Genomic DNA, 25,728 nt, shown 5'->3' with positions numbered 1-25,728 from the left:
CTGCAATTTATATACAGCTAATGTTATTCCATCTAAGAATCAAACAAATAATTGCATTGCAGTAGAAAACAATAAACTTTTTTTGCATTTCCTGCTTTTTTTACAGTAATATTTCTATAGTGCATACTTGAATTTCTTGTTGCAATTATGACAATCCGTGACATGGAAATCACTACTACCAGATTACTTTCATCAGTATTTTCCTGACATATCCATTCATCCACGACCCTTTTTTTCAACTTTTTGCTCATGTGGTCAAGGTGTCACATTAACAATAACAATCATCTAGAGTCAATATTCACATAGCTGGGTGGAAAACAAGGATATAATTGCTCTTAGCATAAAACTACATTTTCATTTTGTTGATGATGTAGTTTATATTACCTTCAAATTTTTACAGATTTATTTATTGTAAAATGCATTTTGCAGTGAATTTCAAATGTTATATATCTAAACTTGGGTGGTGTATGGAGAGAAGTCATTAAACAATCTGAATCTTTAAATAATGAAGACATGCTTAAATCTGAATCACATCTGTATGTACTGTGACGAAAATATGTTTAAGGTTTTGAGTCATGTATTGTTCTATAAGTATAAGAAAAAGAAAAAAAAAAGAATCAGCAGTGACTCATTCCTTGAACTTTTGATTAGGTACTGTGTAAAACAAAAACAACAATAAAAAAGGTGGGGAAAGGTCTTTTGACATACACAAAAAAGTGAGGCAGAGTTGTTCCAGACACCTTATTTTGTATATTTGTTTTTTTAATTTTATTATATGGTTGTGTGACGATAAGTCAAGAGAAATATGAACAGCAGACTACAACAACCACTGGGAAAAAGAAAGGAAAACCAGATCACCTTCTGAGGAAATTGGTCAGTAGGAGACAATGTCACATTAGCCTACATTGCTAATGTTGTTCCACCTGAAATGGAAAACAGTGAGGCTGCAAACATCAGATGTTGATAAGGAGGACCTTAAAACTTCTCAGCTGGAGCAATCTCCAAAGCCTATGTACCAGCTTTTCATTTGGCCCACAATCAAAATGACCAGCACCCAATGGAAAACTAAGGTAACAAAAGAACCGTCCATCTAAGACTTGATGACTTGTCTTTGGTATTAGGTAATCCAGCCCTTACACTCTTATACTAGGTGACTTCAACTACCCCTCCATTAACTGGGAAAACTACTCATGTACCAATACACTTGCCCAATGTTTCCTGGAGTTCATTAATTCCAGGTATTTCCCTCTGTACCTGGTTATCTGTGACATGATTAATAATCGAGTGCAGTACTGGGTCCTTTGATAAAGTAGTATCTGCTGCTTATTACACTACTGCATTAATGCATTATTTTGTTTATTTTAGAACTTAACTGAGGAGGGATCACAACTGCTTGTGTGTATCTCCCAAGTTACTTATTTTTTCTATGTCTAGCTGAATAGTAATTGCTTCATTAATAATATTTTTCTCTGTTTATGTTGCAGTTGTTAGTGACTTTGCACAATGTGTTTCTCTTACTTACAGTAAACAGAGAGCTTAATTGAAAGCTGTAAAAAATTTGCTTGCACATTCAGTAAACAGAGAGATTAATTGAAAGCTGTAAAGAAATTTACTTGCACATTATGTGCATTCTTTGATGCACAACATTTTATTTTTGCAGGAACTAAAATAACCTCAGAAGTATGGAGACTTGGCAGGATGTTAAATCTTCTAAATAGTAGAAAATTTCAATACAGAGTAACTTGAACTGGAACATAACAGATGTAAAGAAAGAAACAGAAGGCAGATGGGTTATGAAGATGATGTGAACAGAAAATGCCCCTCTAGTTATATGTGACATATATGACCCAGATAAAGCTCTTGTACTCTTTGCTGATGTATCAGATGTATTACAGGAACTATAAAGATTTAATAAGGGAACAGATTAGTGGTGATGAAGGGAAACTTTAATGTCTTGATAGATTCAGTGTTGGATTGTTCAAATATATAAGGCTGAATGACTCTATCATTGTACATGTAGGTGTGAATGACCTGAGACGTACCTCCCTGGACTACATAAAAAGAGACATGGAGGAGCTCTCGGATTATGTAGCCCAGGCGGGTATGACCCTAGCCCTGAGCAGCATCCTACCATCACCCAGAATTATACCACAGTACAGGCAGAAAATGATTGACTTCCACAATTGACTAAGTTTCTCGTGTCATTCTAAGGGGATCCAGTATCTGTCTAATTGACAGATCTTGATGCTTTGCCAAAGATGGCCTGCATCTGTCACCCCTGGGCTTCTGGATACTGGCTAAGGCTCTTGCCACCCCTATGGTACCTTTTTAGGCAGTGTTCCAAAGACCAAATTACCACTGTAACAGCTACAAACACATGCGATCTGAGGGTCATGCTGCTCAGTGTTAGAAATCTAAATCTCAAAATGCACTTGCTCGAAGCACTCCTAAAAATGGAGAACATTGACATGTGTGCTGTAACAGAGACCTGGTTCAAGCCACACTATAACTTGTTCCACACCTTTCAGTTCCAGAACTTGGACCGAAGCTCCAAAGGCGGTGATGTTTCCATATTCATAAAGGTTGCGCACACGTCCAGACTGGTAGCCCAACATAGCGCATCAGAGATACTTCAGGTGCAACTAACATTGGGTAAGACAGGGTTGTAGCCTGCTATAGGTCCCCAACCATGTCCCAAGACTTGCACTCCACATTCCTAAGCATCCTGGAGAATTTTAGAGTCCAATCTAACACTCTCATACTAGGTGACTTCAACTACCCCTCCATTAACTGGGAAAACTACTCATGTAGTACACTTGCCCAACGTTTCCTGGAATTCATTAATTCCAATGCCCTGGACAGCTCATTCTTACCCCCACTATAGGTAGCAACATCCCTAACCTGGTCATTACTAACATGCTCAACTGTTGCTCAACACCAATAGTCAACTTCTCCCGGGTTAGATCTGACCACAAACTAATCACCTTGGAAATCCACATCCCTCCCACCCCCGTAAAGGTAACCACCATGAAAAACTTCTCCAAAGCTAACTTTGGGCTCCTAAAAACAGATATCTCTAACTTCATGGCACCCATGCAAATGGAGAATAGTTGCATGTCTGCTGAATCATACACCAATGCACTGTACGAACACGTACACAAATGCATGGATTTCGCCATGCCCAATAGAACCAAGACATTCTCCTCCAAAAAAAGGAAACCAATCTGATGGTCCCCTGCCATAAACAAACTCTACAACAGAAGGATGAAACTGATGCGGAATAAGGTGAAGTCCCAAGATTGGAAAAACTCCCTTATCAGCCTCAACAAAAAGTTGAGATCCCTCATCAAATCCTCTATAGCTAGCTATGAAAACAAAACTGCAGGAGATAGTAAAGACAACCACAAGGCCTTCTATACTTATGTAAAGAATCTCCATGGCAATACCCAGATTTGCTCTGAGCTACTGCACAATGGAAGCTCCTATATCGAGCCAACAGATATTGCCAATATATTGGCCGACAGGTTCAGTGCCAACTTTATCCCTCCCCTCCCAAAGGACCAATCACAATACCAGTAGATTGCCAGGCACCCAGTATTATTGCTGCACAGGTTAAAACAGCACTGTCCAAGGCCAAGAATATAGCTTCTACGGGACCTGAAAAATATCCCTGGCTGTTTCGTCCAAAGCAAGTTTAATTGGTAAAAACAATCCAATCCACGTTTCACCCAAAATTTTGTCCAACTCAATGTTATTATATTTTATCAGTAAGTTCATAATGTCAAAACCAGCTTGATTAAATAGGTGGACCAACTCAGATGACAATTCTGGCTTGTCCACCACCCCATTGAGTCTAAGTTTGCAACCCCCTTGGGAAGTTTTTTAAGTCCAAGTTCTTTTTCAAATACACGTTTTCAAGCTGTAAGGTTTTGAACTTCTGAAGTTTAGTCTCAAACTGCCTCAGTTGATTAGCTAAAGTAGGAGCTAGCTATTGCATACTATTCACTTGTTCGCCATCAAGGTTAAAATTAAAGCAGTTCATTTTCCAATATGCAAAACAATTTTTGGAAGAATTAGAAGTAGAAACCCCATTTGTGGCTGACAATACAGAAACTCTTTGGGACAGACCATCACTCCTGCAACCTTGGTTTCCTGTGGAATGTCCACAACAATGGGTAGTTTGGTTCATTTGTTGAATTAGTTATGTTAACTCACCCATTGTAACAGGATAGTCCATTTTAGCAGCCCAGTAATTCCAAAACATGTAAAAAACAATGTATTTCAATAAAACAAACTGGTAAATCATCCCAAGGGGGTTGCGTATTTGACGCTATCCCAATGGGGTGACGGACAAGCCAGAATTGTTATCTGAGCTGGTCCACCTATTTAATCAAGCTGGTTTTGACATTATGAACTTATTGATAAACTATAATAACATTAAGTTGGACAAAAGTTTAGGTGAAACGTGGATTGGATTGTTTTTACCAATTAAACTTGTTTTGGATGAAGGCATGGGCTTCCATTGTCTATTTTGTATATCAGTTACCAGTTTGTTTTATTGGAGTACAATATCCTTGGCTGTGTTCTACATTAACTACAGAGTGAACTGGCACCTCACTTCTGTGCCCTGTTCAGTCACAGCCTCACCTCAGGCTTTGTCCCTACTGAATGGCGCACTGCTACAGTCATCCCTCTCCACAAAGAAGGAGCGACTACAGACCATGGGAACTATCAGCCCATTAGCCTGATATGCAAAGCTATGGAATGCATCATCATGTACCTAATAAACAAGGATATAGGGAATCTCCAAACACTGAACCCCATACAGTTTGGTTTTGTGAAGGGTAGATCATGCCTGCTCAACTTGGTCGACTTCTTTGAGTCAGTTAGCAGAGGAGTGGATGAAGGCAAGGTGGTTCATACAGCCTACCTTGATCTGGCCAAGGCCTTTGATACCATTTCCCCCTCAAGAATCATAGAAAAACTCACTAAGATAGGCATCAACCCCTTATATCACTAGTTGGGTTGCAAACTGGCTCACAGATAGAACCCACAGTGTGAAAGTAGCTGACTCCAAGTTAGACTGCTGACTAGTCACGAGTGGAATCCGACAGGGTTCAGTCCTGGGTCCTCTCCTGTTTTTTATCTACTTCTCTGAAGTCCAGGCCAACATGAAGGGACTCTGGCTGACAAAGTTTGCAGACGATTGTAAGTTGGAAGCTATTATTAACTCCCCAAGTGATGTTCACATCCTACTGAATGGCTTCAATGAGACCAAAGACTGATGTCAGAACCATGGCCTTAAGCTTAATGCCAAAAAATGTGTTATCATCCCCTTTGGGAAAAACAGTTCCCATGAATTGCCACATTGATGGTAGTCCATCCACTACACAGAAGACGTTATAAGGATCTGGGAACACAGGCTGATGGCAACCTCTCTTTGATCACCACATTGCCACTGTGGTCAGAAAGTCCTTCTATGTGGCATATCTCATTACTTAGGGTTTTGCATCCAGGAAGAAAGAGGTCATTGTCTCCCTCTACTCTTCCCTCATTAGGCCAGACATCGATACAATGCCCCATTTGAATAAACGAAAAACCAGGACTAGCTGTTTCAGGCACAACAAACACACTCTTTATTACATTAGCGCTTTCGGAAAATTCAATGACTTTCCTTCCTCAGACCTACATTAGCGCTTTCGGAAAATTCAATGACTTTCCTTCCTCAGACCTACATTAGCGCTTTCGGAAAATTCAATGACTTTCCTTCCTCAGACCAGGGCACAATGCCCCATTTGGCATGTACCTCACTAGACACCTGCAACAACTGGAGAAGCCACAAAAGTACCTCACAAAGAGAATCCTAGGCATAAACACTTGTCCTATATGGACAGGCTCAAAAAACTGCAACTATTCTCTTTCTCATATCGCCTACTTAGAGGTGATCTCTGCTTGACTTACAAAGCCATGTCTAACTCAGCTCTGTTAGAAATGCTACAGCTAAATAAATCCCAATCCCTCTGCACCACATGCTCCAGAGACCTCAACCTCATTACAGCAATCAACAGAATGTAATGGAGGGACAGGTTCATAATCCAGGAACTGCCCATGCTATGGAATTGATTTCCCATACATGTCAAGCAGAGAACCTCGCTGACCCTCTTCAAGAGAAATATTGATGAGTTGATGGGAAACAGAAAATTTACCCCGGGGATAACTGGTAACTAAGGTCGGGTGGCACAATGCCAGGGTAATCCTATGGCTAGGCTTGTAAAGGTCCCAGGGCCATTAGCCTAGTACACACCTATGAACCTATGAACTTATGACAGACATGTACAATTCCAAAAAACGCTGGTGGGGGGGTAACAAACCTAGGTCTATGTTAGATATAGAAGTTAGTGCACAGGGCTGCACCAGGCTGCATGTTTGACATGTTAAGTGGTGATTAGTTAAAATGGGTGGACCTCTAACTAGTGTATCTTTCTCTCTCATTGTTACAGAATGTGGAAAACATATTTGTCAAACAATAAAGTTCACAAAATACCAGTGGAAGTACAAAAGAGTGCAGAGTGAAGAATAAGTGGAAATACAATGTACAAAAGTGCACCAGCACTTTCACAATAGAAAATAAATAGTTTAGCAAATACAATGCCCCTTTAATGATTTATTTTACTAGGCATGTTAAGCAAATGGAAAGACCCCACAGGTTCTTATCTAAAAAAGCACAGACTTAAAAGTAGAGGACTACTAGGAGAAGCTGGAAGCCCTATCCCTTTACTCAGTATCCTATAGATTCCTTACTGATGGTCTGTGCCTTGCCTTTAAGGTTCTTAGGGATTCAGTAGTTCAAGACCTCATATCAACAAATATCAAACATTCTGACTAACAGTAGAACCAGGGATCTAAACCTGTTGTGAAGAGACTGATTTGTCATGCAATGCTTACCCCTTCTCTGGAGCAAACTACCACTCCAAATTAAGCATTGCAACAGCCTATCTTCCTTCAGAAAGGAACTTGACAACTGAATGGCTGTCCACAAATTCACTCCAATATGATTAGCCTGCTGCTCCTTGAAAGAGGAGGTAAGGTCTAAAGGTGGTTACTGGGAAGGTGTAAATGGCCACAGGGCCTAGTTGCCTTGTATTTTATATGATTCTATGATTAAAACAAAGAAACAGTGACAGTAGGCACTTTTGTTCCTGTTCAAGTTGGAAACTTCATAAGACTGATAAAGTAACGACACAAATCACTTAAGTAAGCAACATGTAAATCACATGATCAAATGCAACAAATCAAAAATATTAACAAAAATCATAAACTAAAATCTTAAATGGAAATTTTAAATAAGCATTAAACATGTGCCTGGAATAAACTAATAAAACCATGCATCAGATTCAACAAATTAAAACTGAAAATCTCTTTTAAACTGATATCTAAATCTTAAAATGCCGCTCATACCGGGGCTTTTGTTTGATTTTAAAATTAGTTGTCAGTAATTTCCTTACAGTCCAACATACTAAGTCACATTGTGTAATACATGTTTCTGTCTATTTAGCCACATAAAACCCAAACTTTTTAAAATCCCCAAATTCTTTAGAGTGTTTGACCAATGCATTTTGACATTTTCTTAATTGTATTATTATGCTGACACACTCTACTGCTCAGTTTTATACTGTGCACCCTACCTAGTACGAATTACAGGTGGAACATTCAGCAATATACAAACTACATGTGTAGTGCCACCTATGACTATATGTTCATGTGGTTTTTGAACTGTGGTACCATGTACTATTAGCTGTGTATCTACAGCATGTAAACAGCTCGCTATTGAAATGTTTGCATTCGAAATGCCAAGTCCAGACAAGTTGAACAAAAAGCCACTGAAATCATAGGAGAAGAGGGAATCATGAAAATCGCTCTTCTTCTTCAAACTCCTTTTTTGCGGGGGGGGGGGGTGTCAAAAAGAGACTTTTTCTAGCTGTTTTTTTTATGTAATCACCACATCAAGAAACAGAATGCAATTCAAATCCACATTTGGAGTCAGTTTTAAAAAAATTGTATTCCTGTTTAAGTATTGAATGAACATTTCAAGGTCACATAAGCTTCCCTTTCAAATTAAAAGGACAAAATGAATAATAAAGACACTGTACATTTCTAATATATGTATACACACATACACACAAACACACACACACACACACACACATATACACACACACACACACACACACACACACACACACACACACACACACACTCTGGTGTATACAGATATAGGCATCCCAGTATGTTAAAACCAAAATAGCAAACTGGAGGATATAGCAGCTCCCATTGCCACTCTGCTGGTTTGCTTGCATATCTTGTATTGATACAAACTTACACACATTTTTGTTCTGGAAAACCTTCCCCAAACATTCCCATATAACTTTGATATACTTATTTGTAAGCATAATCCTGTACTATTCTGCACCTATCTTTGGTAGTATGACATAGTAAAGTGAAGCAGTTTCTAAGGTTACAGATACATCATAGTAACCTAATGTTGAGGTTGTTAATTTTACAAATTAAATCAACTGAATCAAAAATAAAGGAACTGCTTTCTCACCACTGTCTTAACTTATAGTCTGTAAATATGACCAGATGCTTTGTGTTTTGAATTTTTGACAAACTTGCCCCGGGATTCATGAACGTTGCGCCAGGCGGATGCATAGCGTAGGCGTTACAACGCCAAATATGGCCACCGAGCGATTCAGGTATGATCCAATTCCACGTGCACTACCGGCGTGCGCCGGATCTGCGCCGCCTCTGGCGTAGGTATGCTAAACACCTCATGTGCGGTGTTGCACCATGCAAATGAAGGCATATAGCGAGCCACGAAGTGGCGCAGGCGTAGCATAAGGGCACGGCAATGTAAACCAAAAAAAAACGGTTTACATTTACCCAAACATAACATAGGAGTAACGGAAGGCTGTCAACATCAGGTATCACACTGTTGCCACATGCCAATGGTGAAAGACACAGAGAATGTCAAAAGAAAACATGCACAACATGTAAATAATAACATAAATGGTATGTCCACAGAAACTCACAGCAGAACCCCAGGACATGTCTGCGGAAGGTGCTAAACAATGAAATAATATGAAAATGTCATAAAAGAGCAGTGTAATACACATCAGCTTCACAGCCACAATACACCATGGTATGCATGGAAAGCCACATCCACGGTGCAAGGGTTGCCAAGGAGTCGCGGCAGTGTTCGGCACGGTAACTATGAATTAGTAGTCAATGCCATGCAAATGAGGCAGATAATACTGAATCGCAAACCCCCCGCGGCGTAAGGCTGTACCAAACGGCGCAGCAGTAATACACCGAGGAGTGGCTCAGAGGGAATACATGCCACCTGCAGAGGGGTGTGCCACTGTAGGAGGAAACACATTGGAGCCCAGCAAACCTGGGCTGTACATTGCACATCACAGCTGCAGGACCGGCGTGTGGGGAAATAGTTGAGCTGAGAGCACACAATGCGTGCAGAGGTGCATGTGCACGAGGATGACTATGTTCCCTTAACCCAGTCATGTGACGCTCGCCCCGCAAACAACATCGGATACAGGAAGGTGATGTTGAGAATATGAGGAAATGCGGAAGCAGTGTAATTGGAGTAGTAATGAGCAATCAACAGTAATCAACCCACGAAGGCCAATCGGCGGCAGCTGACAACTCTGCATGCAGAAACCTGCAAAACGGGATAGGGGAGGCATATGAATGCAAAGAAAGTAGGGGAGGTAGCAGATATCAAAGAGTGAAGAACTGACACAGCAGAGCCAAGTAGACAGGCAGCATAATGGCGGCGGCACACAAAACGCACGATATTCCATGTCCCAGAAACTACACATGACAGGGCTCTGCAGGATGCATGCCAGGAAATAGTAGGTGCAACGTGCAGAAACAGTAAGGTAAGGTCGAAAGCTAATCCATTGCAGGCAAGAGTAATGCAACACCAAAGGCAACAGCGTTGCAGTGCCAACGGTAAAACACGGAAGATAATCCCCAGATACGGCCGTACAAACACACCCTATGACATCACCGGGTGTACAGCACAATAGTATAAAGTGTGAATGCACACAACACACAGCCATGTATTCCCAAATGCCGCACCATAGGTGTAAACACACGGGGAACTTTTAAAATGTACATGTTGGGTGCTGCTGTGGCCGTGATCCATCAGCATGTGTTAGAGACAGACGGAGTTGTGGAGGAGGGTGCCGACAACTACCGTAGGCCTCAGAGGAGAAGGAGAGTGTACAGACCAAGGGTAACCTACCAGGGGCTACAAGACCTGGAGATAGTAGAGCGTTACAGGGTGGATAGGGACACTTTACAGCAAATAGTGGAGCTGTGCCGGCCACGCCTGAGAACAAGAAACAACAGAGGGGAGCCCATCCCAGTGGACACAAAGGTATGTGTAAGCTTGCGAATACTGGCCACAGGTACCTTTCAAAGGCCAACTGGGGATATAACGGGCATCTCACAGGCATCAGCATCCAGGGTACTACACCAGTTTCTGGATGCCATGTTACCACATGCCAATGAGCATATATACTTCCCCAGATCTCAGGAGGAGTTGGCCAGCAATATGTGCCGCTTCCACTGTGTGGCACAATACCTGGAGGTACTGGGTGCAGTAGACTGTACGCACATACAAATCAAGTCACCACCTGGGGAGCAGGGTAGACGCTACATAAACCGCGTGGGATTCCCCTCCATCAATTGCCAGGTCGTGTGCAATGCACAGGGCATTATCATGGATGTGTGTGCTGGCAGCCCTGGAAGCTACCACAACTCCCATATCTGGCATGCCTCACAGCTGTACCAGGTATTCGCCAGGGGGGACATCCCACAAGGCCACCTTGTGGGGGATGCTGGCTATGCACTGGAGCCGTGGATGATGACCCCCATCAGAAATGCACACACACACATGCAAGAACGCCATAATGAGGCACACGCACAAACCAGAATAATCATAGAGCGTGTGTTTGGGATGCTGAAATCACGGTTCCGGTGCTTGGATACATCCGGTGGAGCCCTGCAGTACTCTCCAGGCACATGTGCCCACATATTCATAGTATGTGCCATGCTACATAATATGATCCTGTGGAAGCAGCTGCTGCAGGGACATAATGGTGAAGGGCCACAAAGTCCACCACAACTGCCAAGGCCAGTCCAGGCACAGAGGGTTCAGGACCATGAACACACTGTGCCAGCCCCAGTAGGCAGACGGAGGCGTACCCAATATGCCTATGCCCTGGCAAAGAGGGAACATATAGCACATACTCTGACAGCGTAGGCCCCATGGACTGACACCTCCCTACCTGCACACACAGTGAAATGGATGGCACACAAACATGGCCACCCATAAAGTGTACTATATGGGTGGCCCCATATGTGACTCCAACATAGGCAGCACCCAAACACTGCACACCCAACAGCCAGCGGAGCATGGAACGCCAACACCTGAACCGTACGCGGGTCCTACAGCAGACAGCGTTGCTGTATGCTGCCAACGTTCGCCGCAAGGTGTATACATATAGACATGTAGATATGTGCATATACAGATATGTAGATAGATATAATTACATACATAGAAATATATGTACACATATACATATAAGTACAACAGGTAAGACAGGGAATCAGAGGGATGTAAGGTGACAGAGAAGTAACACGCGATATCTGTACATAGTAAACATAGTGAAAGACAACCTGAGCATCCGGGAGGTTTAACAGAAGAGGAAACCGCCACCCATGGAAAGGTCAACATACCGAAATGCATAACTGCGAGTCGGAATGATCGCCAGGCCACAGTACAGTAACAGTACATGCGCGGGTAATAGTATGATGATATGAGGGGGGAGGTATACACTGCCGCCGGTGATGCGGCCCACGCAGGTACTGTGTGCAACCGTCCCTGTGACTGCCGCAGTATGTGTATGTGTGCGGTGAGGGTGCCGTGTGTTTCGCTGTGTGAGTGTAATGTGTGTGCCACTGTAAAATGTGTATGTTGGTGCCATGTGAGAGGCGGAGTGGAATAACATGTGTAGGCATACAGTACAGTACAGTAACCCCAGGCGTATGTACACCAGTAGTCCCAAAGTAGTACTGAGAGCCCCACCCTGGCTAGGCGTGTGGCGACGTATAACGATGCAAAGTGAAAATGTCCCAGAATGTACCACAGGAATATACCCCACATGAAATGGAAAGGACGTATGTACTAATCATGACCGTATGTATGACACTGATATGCTAATTGCAAAATGATACGTCGGCAAAGTTACACAGCAATAGGTATGTACCGCGGAAATACGCATGTGCTACCCCGGTACTGATCGTGGCCACGTATCAGCCCGTAAACACCGCTGTGTGTTCTACAAGTGTCAAACAAGCAATCGCCACCTGAATAGGTGGCAACCACTGGCAAACAGGCCATCCCAAGTACAGGACCACAATGACTGTAAATATCCATGACAGAATGACAAGGGATAGTCGTCACGTACAAACAACCGCAGATATACCACCGATGTGATGGAGGAATACATGCAGGAAGCACACACGCAGGCGATACCAACATCACATGACAACAACACAACCTACACTCCCAGAACAACAGACAAGTAACTGTCAACTCCCCAGGCAGGGATGGAGCACACAGACAAGCATACCGTGTATGTAGAGATGCAAGGCCCACAACCCGTATCCGTCACCTACAACCACCGATATTCCCCGTCACACATATCAAAGGGATACAAGCCGTAATAGCAGCACAAACATACAGGCAGTCAATGACAGCTGCATAACCGCAATATCTCGCGTGGGAAACAGTATCAACAGCGGATGCATACTTGCATCCGTTGTTTAAAGGAATACAACAGCTATGTTACACATCCGAATGCAAAACGCCATCAACAGATGCCGTCAGGACAGGGACACCCACATGTCGAACATAATACCATACCCAACACACACAATCCACGGCTAACACCACTGCGAAATGTACCTGTCGCCACACATAGCGGCTGCAGTTACACATAACATAACACAATACAGACCATCTCCACGACGGTAGGGCAAATAGCCAATGCCCAGGTGAGGAATGCAACCATACCCTAGTTACGACGCGTAATGTACGAATGGAGTAGATGCACAGGTGATATGCGCACAAGTACACACTGAGGAACAGCTATTGGTGTGATGAACCCACATGTCGCAGGTATCGACGGATATAAGGATGACCCCCAGGATATTCAAACCGTATGCTCATACTGAACTAGTACTCCAAAACGGATAGAGGAAGAAATCGGAATAGTGATACACGCAACGAAAAATGGAAGGAAACACAGACAAGGTATGTAGAACCCACGATATGTACGGGTGTGTAACGCATGATGTGTATGACGAAGCTGTACTGTATGTGAATGGTGTTTGTAAGTAATGATACTTGTCCATAATGCAGAGAGTGGTGAAAGGTGGTTATGTAGTGCTATGCTGCTGAGCATATCAACGACTGTGGACACTGTGTGCACAGCAATGGGACATCATGTACACAGCTGGGATAACACAAGGGCTGCCACAGGGGGGCATAACAGAGAACAATGCCTCACCACACGCCGATGCTGGCAGTGGATGTCCAACAAGGAAGTGCCATAGCAGGGGATAGTACATGTATGTATACTGTCACAGCACACATGTGTATGGGCATAAACCGTTGATGTCATACGTAATGTGCGCCCGACGTGCACGGATGCCTTCCAGTAAGGGATACTATGTCAACTATGTGTAATGTAAAGCTGTCATGGTGGATATGACAGACATCATACACAGTATCACAGGCATATCATGCATAATGGAGTTATTGCCTATTGGTATGTACAATAACAGGATACGTATGGCCTGTACATATGGGACAGAGTATTAGCATAATAGCCATCCGAAATGGAAGGAACACCAAGTAACCATGGCCAAACGATCTGTAGCAGGTGCAATGTGGGCAACAATGAAGTCCGGCAGGTCCATGTGTAAACACATGTGCAGTGTGCACAGTAGTGTCACCTCCCCATGGTAGTGTCCAGTGAACAGCAGAGGTGGGTGTCAACTGCATGCCTACACAGTACTGCTGCTGTGGTGGTACCATGACTACGTGTCACTCAAACAGCAAGGGAGCTATCACATGAACAGTGCCACTGTGTGTCCCTGTGGGATGTGCACAGGACCTATGTTCCACAGCATGGTGTGTGTTGTGTCTGTGGAAGTAACACAGAAGCCCAGCCCATGCAATGTGTCATGTGTGCACATATCCATGAGCGGTCCGTTCACACTGCCCACTGCAATTGCCATGTATGAGTACTACATGCATCAGTAATGTAGAAGACATGGTCCATGTCAGAGCAGAAGACACCCCTGTGTATGTGGTATGCAGATGTGTACAGATGTGTTTTCCGTCTGTCAGCCACATATGTAAACTGTCTGAGCCTGGTACACATCATGGCATGACAATGCTGTGCCATGTAAAGTCGTAGCCGTTGTGGAAGGTACACCACGAATGTGGTATTGTAACCTTGCCCGTGTGTAGATGTGTGTATGCCACAGGTACAATGGCTACCTATGTATCAGCATCACACATAGTACAGATAGGTGTGGCCCTGCAGATGTGTACCCATGCCACAGTGGAATACAGTAACCACAGCACCATGTGGGGCATTTGTGTGTACAGCAACCATGTACAATTTGATATGCATGTACGGGGACAGTATCCATGTGATACGCAGAGGATGAATGTTGCTATGCAAAGGTGATGTGCATGCATCCTGATGCCATGACACCCACATAATGTATCTGCCACACCGACACCCGTATGGTTGTTATCATTATGAGCTGGTGGAGCTATAATGGTGCCAGGTATGTAGATGTGGGATATCTAGGCATGGACAGTACTCTGTGACAGCATGTTGTGTATGTAAGCAAATAGTGAACATGAGGGGCCCCATGACTGAGGACTGTGTAATGCCATATGTACCTGACATGTAGTAGGTAGCATGATATGCTTGCACCACTGTGTGTCCTGTCCAGGAGTCATATAGCCTAACATCCTGAGACACAGGGTATGATGTGCAGGTGGATGTGTACATTGCCAATACCAGAACGTGGAATGGTGCTGAAGGGCAATGTGAGGACAATGTCTGATCTGTTGCCCTCTGTACCACACCAACCACCCATGCAATGGTATGACAGGTGGCCAGCATGTGTATGTGGCGTGCTGTGGCACACAGAAGCTCAACAAGGGTGCCAGTAAAGGCATGGAGGTCATCAATGAGTGCGTGAAGCATGTTTGTGAGGATGTGCCCCAGTGCCATACAGAATGGTCCAGTCATGGGTGTACAAATGCAGTCCCACACGTGCAATGCAGTGCCACCCATGTGTAGTGCGATAGATGCGGCAGTGTGACGGTCAAGGTACACAATGTCCGACAACAGGCTAGCAGTGAATTCAGTGGGCTGGTGAGGAGACACATACCAAACAGGCTGGCGGGACATAACAGCTAGGGAGATCAGAAGGTGACATTGGGACAGTGTCTTAGGACATAACGTGTGCATGGCAGTACCATGTATGTGTCCACAGGGACACTACGATGTCCATGTATGGATTGCAACCCTGTAGTGAGTGAGAGTGTGTATTGTTGGTAAGTACACCATTGCCTGGCATGTTGCCAACATTATCTCAGTCTGCAATGCCTGGGTGACTGTTGTACGTGACATCGAATGTGGATGTAGCCAAACAACACAGACATACCACCACACTGCCTGAGGACCCACACTGCAATGTGTGGCAGTCATGTGTAGGTAGCTAGCCTTGGAGCATGTGATGGACCACGAGGACCCACCATGGCTGTCAAGTGATGCACCCCACACATGTGAATATACACCACCGTGCAACAGCCTGCACATGTGCCCATACAGCAGATGTGCATGGAACATGACCACCACCGTGGCGTCTGTGAAAGGCCAGTGCCGCCATGTCTCTGTGTGGAATAGCATGGTCCCTACCATTGCATGCATGCCACGGAAGTGCACTGTGGTATGTGTCAGCATAGTTATGTACACTGTCCATCTGCCGGGGTGCCATGCCATTAACAACCCCTGTCAGCAGACGTCAGTAGTACTGGCTGTAGAACACATGTACCATGTATGCTGCGATGGGTGTGTGTCCAGGGTGTGGCTAGCAGGGCCGTGAAGCATATATGTTCATCTACAAAGGGGGGATAACCCCAGGTTTAACACACCAGACACATGGAGGTATTGTGCATGCTGAGGGTAGTGTAGGTATGGTATGTGTTGTGTAATGTGTCACCCAGCTAGGTGGAGTGCATGCCTCAAGTATGTGTGGGTACATGGGTGTCCATTCTAGGGAAGTGTGGGTTGCTGTCAGTACATGGCAGTATCAGCTGTCTGAGGCCCAATGTACAGTATGACAACACAGACAGCATGTAACCTGTGGTGTACAGTGTAAGCTCTGTTGCGTGTTACAATGTGTCTAGCAGTCACAAACATGGGTATCTGAACATGGAGCACCTATGATGCATTGTGTTCGGCACATATCCAGTATGTGTGCAAAACACTGTGTGATGTGGGATCCCCTTACCTGTGTGTGTTGCAGTCCAGGTATGTGCCTGGGACTTATGATCCGTGTACAATCTGTACTTGCAGGTGTGCTGTGCAGAGCATGGAGGCAGGTCCCAGGCACTGCAAATAAATGTGAGTGGTGCATTAGTGTGTGTGCCTTGCTTGTGTGCAGCACAGTGGAAGGTGCAAGCATTGTCCCACATGACCCCATGCCGTGCCTGCCTGTTACAGCCCTGCTGGAGACAGTCATGTGACACCGCCACAGAGGCAGTATAGCATGTGAAGATGTACATGTGTGCTCCACACCCCAGGCAGATGTCCGCAGGTCATGTGTGCCACAGCAGTGTGGTCGACCAGGAATGTTATAGTGGTCAGATACCACATGCCTGTATAAGTACAGTATGAGCATAGTCAACAGTTGCAGTGACAGAGTAGGTCAATGTACAGTGTCCCTGTGTTCAGACCACTGCCTACTGTACACTTGGCTAGACACACACCCAGAGGGTGAATATACCGGTGAGCCATCACATGTCCCAGTACACGTAGCCTGTATAATGCCATCACAGGGTGGTCACAATAACATGTTGTATGACAGACATGTCATACCAGGTGATGTGTCATGTGTGCATATGTTGAGTTGCACAGCCGTTCACACGTCCGCAACATATCAGTGCATGATGCCTAGTGTAACATGATGTGTGGAACTGCACTGTGATCCACAACAGGGTCATCTGAGACAGGTGTGTTGTGAATGGTGTAACCCATGGTTCCACGGGATATACACTGGTGCTGTTGGCTGCCATGCTGGGTGCCACCAGTGGTGCCTGCAGTGGTCATACAGACATACTGCACACATTGTTCTGGCAGGAATGTCCATTGTTGTGGATGATGTGTTACTACGTGAAGGTAGGTGTGTGTTGTGAATGTTACCCATCCAGATGTGACCATCAGGTGCAGTCATGGTTGTCGACAGCATCACACCCATCCACAGCTGTCAGAACCCTGTCCCCAGAATGGGTGTCAGCCGCCCTCATACTGTGTGACCTATGTGCAGATGGCGGAACACCTCCTACTGGCTGGCTAACAGTGTCAGCTAGGAAGGTTATGTGATGGCTGGAATACGCTGTTATAATGTATAATGCTGGTATCCCAATGAAGTACATGGAATCACACACAGTAAGCCATGGCTGGCATGTAAACCATGTACAACAATGACTGTGTGACAGACACAAACAATGCGGAGCCATGTTGAACATGCACCCATGAGAACACCAAATGAGGTATGTTGCACATATCGATGTACAACTGTCAGCTATGGCCATAGCATGGATGCAGACGCATATCCCCCACAGGCAGTACCACGCCATGTAGGTAGGGGGGCATTGCACGACTACATGTGACAGTTGCTGTACCGCCACATGTACTGCATATCCGTCATGTAGGGGTAGCAGTGGTACGTGACTGTTGGACATGCCTGTACATATGACCATGTCCCACAGGATATGTGTTACGTGTGTACAACACGTGTTGTACCGTCATCAAGCTGTGAAGTGTATGGCTGCCAGTGTACCTGTGTGACATGTTCTGCAATGGGTGCAAAGGAGCCAAACAGTGCATTGCATGCCCACATGCCCCACACAGGTGCATAGCCTGAACATACAATACAAAGAGGGTGTTGGATCATAGCAACCCACAAGAGGAGATGGGTACGGGTGGCAACCCACTACCACCTGTTTGGGTAAGGTGTGCATGTCCACGACACATTAGCACCCGAGAAGCTAGCAGTACAGCAGTACAGGGTGGCATGCATATATGTTCACTAATACCCCTGTGTGTCCCACCACTGGCCTGTGGACTGACAGACACCAACACAATGTGCAGCATTGACATGTGCACAGCACATCACCGCTGGCTACTGTAGAACAGGCTTACTGTGTAGACATGTGCACAGAACGTCAGCGCCAGCCACACTCAAACACGTTATGTGTTGAACCCCACCATTATTGTAGCCCATGCCACAGACAGATGTTCACGCATCTGTGTATGTACGTCTGGGAATGTCCCTGGCCTAGCAGTATAGCTGTGTCAGTGTTGCGAACAACATACTGAATGGGCTGTGTGTGTGAGGTGTGCGTCATACGTGTATGGTCCGATGGATGATACCATCAGTGCCCCTGCTATGTGAACATCCTTGTCCCCATACATGGATACCTATGCTGTGCCCAACACCACGCTCCCTGTGGGAGGGATGGCGCTGTGTGGTGCACCAGCTGACATGGGGTGGCAGCAGGCACTGGATGTAGACATATGTGGTACCCATGTCAGGCCAGGCAACCATCCATGTGCATGGGATAGCAGTGTGTGGGCACATACAGCACTGTGTTGAACAATATCGCAGCACATAGCACCTGTCAGGGGTAATGTGTATGCATGGATGTGCGATACCTGCATGCACCATACACACCCCCACCAAGCAGCGTGCTGCCTACCTTGCAGAAGGCCATTGTCCACACCATGATGATAGACATGTGTAATGTCCATATACACATAGCAATGACATATGGAATGGACAGCCACCCTGCCAATATCAGTACCCCCCAGGTGGGACACATCCCTGTGCCATGTATGTGATATACCCTGCCATACCATGCAGCCCTGCCCAGCAAGGCTGCACGTGCTATCACAGTCATACATGGTGCGATGGACAAATGGCACTTGCCACAGCAGTAATGTGGCACTGATGCACCATGTGGTGTCACAGGTGCTGTGTGTTGGTGTGTACAACGTGCCCGCGCACATGCTATGCATGACCTTCCCTGCTAATGTCACATGGTTACACAATGTCCCATGTGTATCACATGTGCAATACAGGTGAGCCGTGGCAGGTTGTCCAACACCCGTACAGTGCTGTGTAGATGTACATGGCACAACACATGCATGTACAGGTGTCCATGTGTATGTGTGCAGTGCCACCGCTGACGTTCATAATGGCTGCGTACGTGATGCCTAGTGACATATACACAGCATCCAGGTGAACAGTAGAACTGTGTGCACATTGGGACATGTGCCAACTGCTATGAACACAGGTGCAGGCAGGTACACATGTCCACAGCAGGTTACCATCAACATGGTGTGTGTACAGTGTGATGAGTTGACACACAGATATGATATGATACCCACTGCTTAATGGTGTGACGGCAACACGTCAGCTGTGTCACTGCCATGATGCATCACAGAGATTACTGTGCAGATGTCGTACATGTCATAGCAATGTATGTCCAGCAGTATGCCAGTACATCAGTGTAAATGTGACCTGTCACCATCATTATGTCTTACAGATAATGCCACGTTCCCGGCTGCCAGCCTTCAGCCGCCAGGAGGATGACGTGATTATACCGTTGCTCCACGACAACTATGAGCTACTATTCAGCCATGTGCCACAGCAAGCACAGCAGTGGGATGACATGTGGCAGGATATGCGCAGGAGGGTGAACAACGTGGGTGCCAACAACCGCACCTACCAGCAGATCCGCCGACACTGCACAGACCTAATACGGCACGTGAAACAGCGTGCCGCCGCAATCGCCAGAGAACAAGGTGGGACAGGTGGTGGGCCACCAAGCCAGCACCCACTCACACACACGGAGGAGCTCCTGGCCAGTCTGGGGACACCCAGGGAACATCATGCAGAAACACTCGCTGCCATCGTGGAGGTGGGTGTCTCCCAACCAATGAGCCTGGAGCTGCCTGGTAAGTCAGTCTTGCATGTGTGTATGATAACTGATGTAGGTGTGGGTGTCACAGTACACCACATAATGTACCAACACATGCCAGGTATATGGCCACACAAGCTGCATACTACAGTATGCTACGTTGTGTTTGCAGACATGTGCATAACACATGCTACCACACAGGTACATGATGTGACATGCACAGTGCTTACTGTGGCTACAGTAATGGATAATGTGTATACTGTTGTGTCGCCCCTATACAGGTACCTCTGGCGTGTCGCACAGCCATGGGTCTGTCGCAGGTGAGACTGTTGCTAGTAATAGGCATGTTACAGTGTATAGATATTCCCCATGTGGCCAGGTATGACATGCACACCTGGGTCTGCTCCAGTCACGGTATACAGGTTGCACCACCTGACACACATGCCACCCATGTACAGTAGATACAACCGTTAGTATACACCGGCATGACACCACATAACCCATCGGTGTGATATGTGCAGTCAGCTATGCATACAATGGTGGAGGTGTTCTACAATGGCTGCATGTGTAGTATGCATCGGAATGCCATTTGCGGTATGCACACAGTACCACATAGTGAGCTGTGATCTGGCCAGCACACAGGTGTTACCAATGTGATCTATGCCCCTGCATTGTGTGCACACGTTGTGACATGGCACATGACATGTCCCATGCACGTGGTGTTCTGTCTGCAACAGTGTCACACCATGACATGACCTACGCACGACATAGCAGACATCCACAATGTCTGCATAGCCTTCGGGATTGTGACACCTCAGACTAGAATGGGTGTATGTTACATGGGCCACCACAGGGATGTGTACACGATGCCCATCACACACAATTGTCCATGACCCAGTCAAACATGGCCATGGGTGATACCCACAGGCATGTTGCCACACAGTACATCTGGAGTGGGTAGTCACCGTTGCACTTTGTCCACACATAGTGCGATCATAGCTGTAGTGGACCACCTGTACATCTGATGTGGTACACCAGACAAACGCAATGCCTGTCTGCAGCCACTGGAGGTGCCACCTATGTCTACCATATACGTGCTGTGGAACAGCATGACTGTGTTGCAGACATGGCAATGTAATGCGTCCATGTTATGCATCACACAGAAACATACCTGTGTCTTGCTGCCATGCAGTGGCATAGTGCCTGTACTCCCCACTGTATAGCTATGTACACAGCTCACACCAACCTCACCTGCACAGACATCTTTGTTACACATGCATTCTGTCTGTAGCCTGTACACATAACACTGCACTGTGACGTCCAGTTTGATGTGGTGCATGTGGTGGGACACCATTGTCACATGTCCACATGTTATCGCACATGTCGGCGGAGTACATGACAAAGTGATGCCAGCTATGTGTACTGTTAACCTGCCTGTGGCCACACGGTGTATCACGGTGATGCATGCAAACTACCATGAATGTGTGTACTGCATGCCTACCGAAATGACACCTGCAGTATGCATACTACCACTATTAATGTCTGGCCTGCATTCACTGAGCTGTGGTGTGGGAATGCTGCATGCCATCTGCAATATCACATGCATGATGTGTCTGCATGTGTGTGTCTGCGTGTGTGTGTCAGTGTGTGTGTGTCTCTGCATGTCTGTGTCTGCATGTGTGTGTGTGTGTGTGTGTGTGTGTGTCTGTGTGTGTGTCTGCGTGTGTGTGTGTGTGTGTGTCTGCATGTGTGTCTGCATGTGTGTAATGTATCTTACAGTATGTCTTTGTATTCACAGGTGGTGTAGGTGCGTTCCCCTCCTGCGGTCCATCTGATGCTAGTGTCCCCACAGATACTAGCGGTGATGACCATATGCATGAGGCACAGGCAGGGTTGTCACGGGCAGAAGCTGTGCCATTGATTAACATCCCACCTATGTCCCCTTCATCTCTGCACACGGTTCAGATGCCGACACATACCACATCACCGTTGCCCATAGAGGAAGGACAGTCAGCGTCTGTTGGCATTGAGCAGGAATGTGTGGTGGCTACAGAAGGTGTGGGTACACACCATGTTGCCAGTGTAATGACTGGTGATGTGCCACACAGGCATGTGGCTGGTGCTGCTCATAGGAGGAGCTCTGGTAGACATGCACCTGCCGTACAGGGTGCAGCAGCTGGTATCACCAGACGCATGTTCCAGACTGTAATGGCGGCACAGGCACGTGCTGAATGGCAGAACCAAGAAGGGCAGAGGCTGCAGAGGGCCGCAATCTGTTCCCTAAATGAGAACATCCAGTCATTGGCGAATGCTCAACAGCAGCTTGCTGATGTTCTGGATAGGCGATTAGGTGAGATGGTTGGAATCCTCGACCGAGGCATGTCAATCCGCGAGCGTGAGCTGTCTGTGCTGGAACACCTGGTAGGGGTGAGGCATAGGACACGTGGCCGTAGGCCAGCAACACCACCTAGTGCAGGTCGACGTGTGCGTGCCACCTCTCATGCCCACTCACACAGTGCCGGTAGCAGCAGCAGTGCAGCTGGTGCTACACCAACCACACCAGGACACAGTAGGCCACGTGGACGTGGCCCTGGCCGGTCCCAGCGTGGACACGGTTCCAGCGGACATGTGTCATCGGAGAGTGGCCACTCCATACCTCCACCCGGTAGTGCCCGTGCGACCCCAGGCAGGCACGGGTCACGGTAACGCAGGCGGACACAGTGAGCCATACAACCAGCACTGTACAGTCTGGGGCTGCCAAGTATACCCCGTGTAGGCATCACAGATGGCTGAACTGTGTACACACATACCCACACACAGCAGACACAACTGTAGGGCTCCACCACATCCACATGCATTCTGCACAGTCATGCCCAGTAAATGCACCAGCCCTTACACACACACATGATGTCATCCATTGGTACAGCCTATGCCCCTGGCACACATATCACCCTGTGCATATGATGAAGCCTCTGCTGCAGCACTGTCATCCACACCATCAGTGCACGGTTATGCAAATATATTCTGATGCACAGGGTGGACAAGATAGTGAGAGGTGTATGTGATACCTGTGTCCGCATAGTGCGTGATGTGTATGTTGCAGTGGTTGTGTATGACAGGTGACAGGTGCGTATGTGACGTGGGTTGTGTACTGACATCATGCAGCAGACATACCATGTAGTGCAGGTGCAGCATACATTGAGCTGTGTACACGGTATGACGGTTACATGTGTAGCACCATGTTGGTTCTGTTAACCTGTATGCCTAATATGGTGTACTTGCATGTGCCTACTGGGAGCACTGTTATCAGTCCCCCACGTGTAGCTGTGGGCTACCCACAGGCATATCTGGCAATATCAGCATACCACAGGTACCCGCAACCTGCATGGACTCCTACATAGGTACATAGGTGCATAGGTACATACCAGGCTATGTGCCCTATGGCATGTGTAAGCTTAGCCAGAGTGTGTGTGTGGCTTTCACCACCCCTTAGGATGAGGATACTACATCCATCGGTCCGCTGTCCCTCTGTCCAGCAGTGACACAAAGATGATGCCTGGCGCATACCTACGATCACACATCCACACGTCAGGATCACTCTTGGACAGAGTCAGTGAGGGGCTCTGCTTCACATGGGCTGGGAATCTTTGCCATGTTGTAGGGGGTCTCTGGGCGATGACCCTGTCCCTCCAGCATGTCCTATTTATGTCCGTGTTGAGGTTTCTGTCAGTTGCTTCTGTGCCCGTGTTTGTTTGGAGCCTAGGAGGTGGAACATGTCCATGTCACCCAGGTCGGACATGGCCGTGTATGTCAGGCACAGATCACCTCGGAGCAGACAGGATGAGAAGGTATACAGCCGGAGTCCCCTCAGTCGGGCAGCGTGTGACATATGTCTCAGCACCTTTATCCCTGTGTTGTGGAACGTTTGAGGTCCTTCCGAGTGCTGCAGGTGTCAGGTTAGGTACATTCCAAATGTGGCGTTGTACCCAATCATTGGTCTGATGTGTGAAGAGTACAGGGGTACAATGGCCTCCCCTGATGTGGATGTGAATCCCTTCATGACCAGGTGGGCACAGTGGAATGTCTTCCCAACCACATTGGCAATGTGAGTGTCGAGAGACGTTACTGACAGGTTTGGTACCCATGTCCCTGATCACGTCCACCATGTTTAATGGATTACCACCTATATGGTAATTGGGTGAACATGTCTTTCCCAAAGGGTAGGTCTATACCTTCCTGGCATGTAGCATCAGGCCATGGCTCTGGCACCAGTTATCCATTTCTATGAGACCCCAGGTGGATGTCCGTGTCTGATGGGGTGTTGAGTATGGTGGCCGGTGTGCAGTCATCTGCATACCTTGTCTGCCACAATCCCCTATGTTTGCATGCACATTGGAAAGTTGAATGCCGAACAGGAGGGGCCCATGACTCAGCCCAGTGGGCCACCAACAGGGACCAGCTTGGAGTCTGACATGGCACCAGGACCAGAAACCCTGTGGGGTTTGACCCCATCCAGTTGGCAAACCACCGTGTGACATATGTCTCTACATCTACGCTGGTGAGCCTTTCTATGATGCCCACGTGGAGTGTGGTTTGAACGCTCCCGCCAGGTCATGGTAGTCTGTGCAAACCGACGTACCCCCATCAATGGCCTTAGTGACTCCTCCAAACAGGTCGACCAGGTTTGGGAGGCAGGATCTGCCCTTGACTAAGCCGATGTGGGTATGTTCCGGTATTTGCTGTACACCAATGTCTTTATTTATGGGCTCCAGTATAGACCTCCCCACAGCTTTGCAGACAAGGCTTGTCAAGCTGATAGGGCAGGGATGTATAGAGTCCATAAGAGCACTACCCTGGTGTAGTGGGACCACAGTTGCCGTATGCCATCCATCGGGGACGTAGCCTGTAGTAAGGCTAAGATGAAACAGCAGCCTTATGTGCGGGGTGAGGGCCTCAATGAGGTTGTGTAGCACACAGCCGGGGACACCATCTGGTCCCATTGATGCTGTGTTCACTGCTTAACAGACATCAGCTCTCTCCTGGGCATACAGGATGTTTGGGAGGCTAGACTCTGGTGGGATGGATACGTCCCCTCTTGGGGGTAGATGTATGCATGGAACATGTCCGCTGGTTTGTTGGCAATGTCTGTGGGTTCAGTGATCATTGTACCATTCTGGAGTAATTCCGGGCATAACTGTGTGCTTCCACCCATGTTCCTACCATAGCTAAGGAAGGCCTTATGGTTGTCATATGTGTCCTTTGCAGTACCAGTCCCACAGGCGGCCTTGGATGATTGCATGAGTGATCGTATGTTAACACCGGTATTAATCAGTGATGCCTTCCCT

General features: G+C 46.6%; 1 protein-coding gene across 1 annotated transcript in view; it reads right to left on the bottom strand.

Moving 5' to 3' along the window:
* The window catches only part of LOC122792803 (rod cGMP-specific 3',5'-cyclic phosphodiesterase subunit beta-like), an 897,069-nt gene that overhangs the window by 81,750 nt on the left and 789,591 nt on the right, over window positions 1-25,728 (bottom strand). The window lies entirely within an intron of this gene.

The sequence above is a fragment of the Protopterus annectens genome, chromosome 2.part0, assembly GCF_019279795.1.
Source record: "Protopterus annectens isolate FY-2018-M chromosome 2.part0, PAN1.0, whole genome shotgun sequence".
Taxonomy (NCBI): Eukaryota; Metazoa; Chordata; order Ceratodontiformes; family Protopteridae; genus Protopterus; species Protopterus annectens.
Note: the sequence above shows the minus strand (reverse complement) of the source record. Positions and strands in the feature narration are given on the sequence as shown.